Genomic DNA, 6,362 nt, shown 5'->3' on the forward strand with positions numbered 1-6,362 from the left:
TTTTGATAACTTTTGCAAAAGACTGCTCGGACGAAATATAGTGGAAAGTGTTTATAGTGACTCAATCTAACTCTCCACGTGAAAATTATTCCTTGTGAAATTACTCTACTGGGTCTTAAACTGCGAAAAAGGAATTTTCAAAAAATATTTTTTTCTGCAAAAGGCCTCGAACCTCCCCTTTCAGCCTTACCCAATCCACACAAAACGAACACTTAATAAGTGATTAAATATATATTTTAATACTGGGCGCACAATTGACAAATGCCGTTATTGATAAAATATTCGTCCCGAAATAAATTGCATTCAATATGAATGAGTCTTTTACAAAAAGCACACTTTTTTACTGTTGTGGCATCACAAATTCTTGAACATATCAAGCAGGATTTTACCAAATCATCAGATTTATTGATTATTAATGTTTTTATTCCTTGCCTATATTTTAACATATCTATACGTTCCAACATATCATGATTACTAACAATGCACTCAAAAAATCTAATACAAAACAGACCACAGTTGAAGTTGTCTCTTTGTTCAACATGATTATAAACCTTTACTGATAAATTCTTCATTAATATTTTCAGATTTTATTATATTATACCTACATCCGTAAATTTTTTTTAAAAGAGTTTAGATATTTATCTTGCTGTATATTACAACTCATTGGATCCATAAAACAAAACGTCGATGTCACAAAATCAATAATGATAAGGCAATGATGGTTGCCATTTATAAATATTGGTAAAGCCAGATAATCTTTTACAAAATTATTTCTTTATATTAATGATTACTTACTTACTTACTTATTTCTTCCGAATTGAAAATAACACTCACTAATTCTTGACGAATTATTTGATATTTATTATTAAAATTTAATAAATTTAAGGCAATCTCCAAAACGAAATTACTTATCCATGTTTGATTATCTAGGGAAACAAAATCAGAAATATTAATTTCATGTAAACAATCGAAATTTTTAAAAACTGCTACAACGTAATCCCTACTATTATTTTTATAGTAATTAATATCATTAATTAGTCCATTTGATAAAATATTCAAATTTTTAATTGGTCTCCATTTACGTGTAGTTTCATCGATATTTCGAATATCTAATAAGTTAGGTAAATAATAGTAATAAAAGAATTCTTGTAGCATGGGCAACATTTTATTTTTGAAAAATTTTTCTCTTCTCTCTATTCTTTGTGTTAATTGAATACCTTTAAAATTGAAAATAACGAATTCGCACCACGGTCTATTAGTAATTTCAAGCAAACCTTGAATTTAAAAGTAGTAATTTGAATTAATTTTTAATTTTTCGTCATTATCAATATACTCGAGTTTTTTTAAAGTTTCTGTACGATCGCAGTTGCGCACTTTGAAGGGACATTTTATTTCTATTATTCCGTCATTTAGAAGCCCGTCTGGAGACCCCTTAAAAATGAATATATTTTATGGATTACAAGACCGCACTTTTTATAAGAAAAATTAGTTTGGCAAAGAAATTGTTGAAGTGCAATTTTTTCGCAATTAATGCCGTGTTTAATTGCTTCATTAGAAAATAATTGATTAGACTGAATTGAATGTGTTAGTTAAGTTTCGACTTATGATTCCGCGCCTTGCAAATAGCCCCAAAATTTGACGCAGTTAATCTTTTTCTTCTTTCCTCGAACCATGCAGAAGAATCGCGCTGATCCCTAGTTATTTCTTCAATTAAAACCCGTTGTTTACTTTCTTCCTTCAGTTTTTGTAACGCGCGTTCACATTTCACTTTCAAACTATTAGAACAGTTTTCACAATAAAAATTTCCGCTATAAGATTGATTTTGATTATCGCATATTTGGTGGATCCATCGATTGCAATTGTCACAAGCTAACCACGATACAGTAGCATCTAGTTCCCCTAAACCGCAATACAAACACTTATTCAAATTTATTTCACTATTCGACTGTTTATCGGCTGAACAATAATCACAAATAAAGGTACCGCTATAGGTTTTTTCACCGAAAGAAGGATCACACGTCATGTGTATCCAAAGAATACAAATATCACAAGCTACCCATTCGGTTGTAGTATTAACCGTGACCGCAATATAAACATTTTTCTAATGATGTTTCATCAGCTAACGAAGTATGCAACGATTTATTATTTGGAAGATTTTCGGTTTCTTCAAAAATATTATTTGAGTTTTTTTGTACTGCTTTTTCCACTGAATAATCCATCACAATAATAAGAAGGAGGGCAAAAACAATTTTTTGCAGACCAGTGTAATGTGCATGAAATAAGAAATAATTATAAATGAAAGCAAAAAATAACAAGTAACAACAACGAAAGTTACTTCTTGAAATTTCGATTGATAGTACCTAACTACCACAACAATAATCATCTTCAGATGATAACTTTCATCTCCCGAAGATTGTTCATAATGCGTGATAATACATATTTCAATCGATTATATCAATCAATACCTGAATTTATTTTTCTCTACTTAGTCTAGACCGATTCCATTAATAGGTAAACGAAATATTGCGATACCATAACAACGAAGAATAACTTATGACATCCTAGGAAAGCTGAACTATAAGATGTATGAATGCTGAAACGTTTTTCAATATTTATTAGAAGTGTAGTAAAGAAGTAAAGAAGAAAAGTAAAGTTTTATGTGAAAAGGTCAAACCCAGAATATAGGAACTTGAAATTGTTAAGATAAAAAGAAGGATCGAATCATCACCTGTACTTGAAGAAGTTAGTAGTTAAGTATTCCTTGGACTAAAATAATTATCTGAGGCATTGCATATTTCCTATGAGGGAAATGAATAACTTTCAACACTTCCTTTATCCACCAGGTATAGTTTCATTCCGATGTTGTGTCTTTTCACAACTGAAGAGAAGTTGAAGAATGCTTCTCGAAGAGCCAGCCCGATACTTATCAGTATTCCCCTCACTTCGTTTTCGACTTCGTCTTCCCCTCACTACTTCCAAGACACGCTCATCCCTCATGATTCCGAATTGCAACAATTTGTCTGGTATTTCACAAGATGTAAGTTATATACTTTGAAAAAAAACTTGAAGTGAAATAGTAAAACACAATAAATTTGACAAAATTTTTCATTTGTAGGTCATCATCTAGAGGATATGTACCGAAGAAATATTACGATGAGGAATGGCATCTTTGGTGGCATCTACATCACCACAAGAAATCGTTTTTCAACAATTTAAAATGTCGTAAGGGGAATCTTTTCTCGGCACCAAACCATTTTGCCCTTGCACATTGCGTATCTAGGGACTTCAGAATGTCACAGGGCATAGCAGTACATTTTAAGTAAGTGTTTTGTATTTTGGTTATTCAGAGGAAAATATAATTGCATTTTAGGCGTCGATTTGGACGAATAGATCAACTTCTCCGACAAAATCAGAAGTCAGGGGGATTAGCCAGTCTGTTCGTGGAAGGTAGGTGGATTTTTTATTTAGTGACCAAGGACCACTATTATCAAAAGCCTAGCAACAGGGTCATTTTCAACAGTCTCCGCAGATTACGAGATTTCGTTGATGAGAACGAAGTGAATAATTTGGCAATTCCAAAAATAGCGTGCGGTCGGGATCACAAAAACTGGAAGCTCATCAAACCTATGATAAGTTTCCTATTTCGACATAGCAGTTGCCAATTGTATATTTATGAGTAAATTTCATCAGTGGTTATGATAGGGCTCATGGCGAACCTTCCACGGAAACAAAAAGGTAACGCACCCAATAGCAATACCTCCTGGGTGGGTGTGGAAATTTGCCACATCTATACATATATTTTGAATTCAGCAGTCGCTTGCAAAAGTTAGCAAAAAAATTTTTTTTAATTTCATTTTCGCAGTGTAAGACCCAGTAGAATAATTTCACAAGGAATAATTTTCACGTGGAGGGTTAAACTGGTTCACTATAAACACTTTCTACTATATTTCGTACGAGCAGTCTTTTGCAAAAATGATCAAAAAAATTTTTTTAGAAAATTCCCTTTTCGCAGTGTAAGACCCAGTAGAATAATTTCACAAAGAATAATTTTCACGTGGAGGGTTAGATTGGGTCACTATAAACACTTTCTACTATATTTCGTCCGAGCAGTCTTTTGCAAAAGTTATCAAAAAAATTTTTTTAGAAAATTCCTTTTTCGCAGTGTAAGACCCAGTAAAATAATTTCACAAGGAATAATTTTCACGTGGAGGGTTGGATTGGGTCACTATAAACACTTTCTACTATATTTCGTCCGAGTAGTTGTTTGCAAAAGTTATCAAAAAAATTCTTTTGAAAATTTCTTTTTTGCAGTGTAAGACCCAAACGCGTCGTAAGCAAGGAATTATTCTCACGGAAGGGTGACTATTATAACAGAGTTATTCCACAATTCCATGCTTAATGAAGCAGTTTTATATTTCAATTACTGTACAAGTCGATTTTCTGCAACAAATATCAATTATGAGTTTTTATATATTTCTATACGACAATATTCATTTCGCTGATAATACGGATACACGCCACTGGTCGTTCGGTAGAGTTCGGAAAATTTAGCAGCTGGGTCTGGCAGCGAACTTCACATAGGTGTAACTGGAGTATCAATAAGACCAACCCTCTCTGGAGATAACCAGACAAAATGGGACACCAGTGATGCAAAAGCCCAGGAAATAATCGTTACAAGGATGGAGCAAGGACCTCTAACACATATTTTAGCCTGTGAATCGTCGAAAGATAATATGTGGTCAAAACTAAAATCAGTGTATGACAAAGAATCGGAAGTGAGCATCCATCTTTTGTAGCAGAAATTCTTCAGGCTGGAATTTGGCAATAATTCTTCGGTGTCGTCATTCATTTCTAACTTAGAAGCAATTAAAAGTAAGCTAAAACAAGCTGGAGAAGAATTATCAGAAAAAATGGTAATCACGAAAATTCTGATGGCATTACCAGACGAATATTAGCATTTTAGATCTGCATGGGAATCAGTTCCATTGGATAAACAAACCTTGGATGAGTTAACCTCAAGACTGCTCATTGAAGAGGAGAGAAATAAATCTTCAGAAAGCATTACAGCCTACGTAGCAACTAAAATGTCAAATAAACCCCAGAGAACAGGTCTAAAGTGTCATGTATGTCAAAAAGTAGGTCACTTGGCCAAGCAATGCTATTTCAAGAAAAAGGAAAACCAAAATCAGAAAGAAACGAAGAAATGCACGAATTGCAAGAGAAAAGGTCATGCAATACAAGAATGCTGGTTTATGGAAAATAGAGACCAAAGGAATGGAAGCAACCTCAAACGGGAAAAGGCAGGCAGTTCTAGCGAAACAAATGCATTCATGGTATATTCAGAAATCCAGAAGGAAAGCAGCACCTGGTGCTTAGATATTGGAGCAAGGGAGCACATGTGCAATAACGGCAAACTATTCGAGAGTATAGAACAGATTGAAACGAGCAGACAAGTGAAACTAGGAAATGGTGAAAATGTACCAGTTAAAGGAATAGGAAAAGTGTTACTTTGGGCATCTAATGGAAAAAGAATGATAAAATCGACTTTGTCGAATGTTCTCTACGTACCAGAATTAAAATTCAATCTATTCTCAGCCGGATGCGCATTGGACAAAGGATATACTATGGTTTCAGATAATGAAAAATGCGAGTTTATTAATAAAAAGGGTGAAGTTATAGCCATAGCGACAAGAGAAAATAAATTATATAAAATGCACTTTTCTCAAGAAAATAATCCAGAAATTTTTGCAAATATCTTGACGGAAGAAAGTCCATTTCAAGATGAAAGTGAAACATTTTTCTCAGAATGTAATAGTGCAAAAACCACAGACACCCTAAGCAATTGGCACTGCAAGTTAGCACACCAAAATGTTGGCTACATAAAACAATTTCTAAAGAAAAATAATATTGACTTCATTGATGAAAAGTTTGTATGTGAACAGTGCTTAACTGGAAAGCAGCATAGAATACCGTTTCAAGAGAGCGAATCGAGAGCCACAGAACCATTGCAGTTAGTACATGCAGACATATGTGGGCCCATGGAGCAAGAATCCCTGGGAGGGGCCCGCTATTTTCTTCTACTAAAAGACGATTTCACAAATTACAGATACGTGTACTTTTCGAAAAATAAGTCAGAAGTAAAAAGACATTTGGAGATCTATATATCTTCAGCAGAAAGAGAAACAGGTCACAAAATAAAAGTACTAAGATCAGACAAAAGACTTGAATTTTTGAACAAAGAAGTCAAAGAACTTACAGAAACAAAAAGCATAAGACATCAAAGATCGGTAGTATACACACCTCAGCAGAACGGAAGGGCGGAAAGAGAAAATAGGACCCTAGTAGAAGCAGCACGTACCATG

General features: G+C 33.7%; 1 long non-coding RNA gene across 1 annotated transcript; it reads right to left on the minus strand.

The window, feature by feature from the left end:
• Positions 1-4,387: 4,387 nt before the first annotated feature.
• Positions 4,388-5,061, minus strand: LOC141480443 (uncharacterized). Its single transcript, XR_012464349.1, has 2 exons — positions 4,942-5,061; positions 4,388-4,887 (listed from the first exon to the last, which is right to left on the minus strand). It is a non-coding gene; the product is annotated as an uncharacterized lncRNA (long non-coding RNA).
• Positions 5,062-6,362: the final 1,301 nt, after the last annotated feature.

This window comes from Leptinotarsa decemlineata, unplaced genomic scaffold, assembly GCF_025532065.1.
Source record: "Leptinotarsa decemlineata unplaced genomic scaffold, Ldec_3_MD MMD2_P_RNA_scaffold_9, whole genome shotgun sequence".
NCBI lineage: Eukaryota > Metazoa > Arthropoda > Insecta > Coleoptera > Chrysomelidae > Leptinotarsa > Leptinotarsa decemlineata.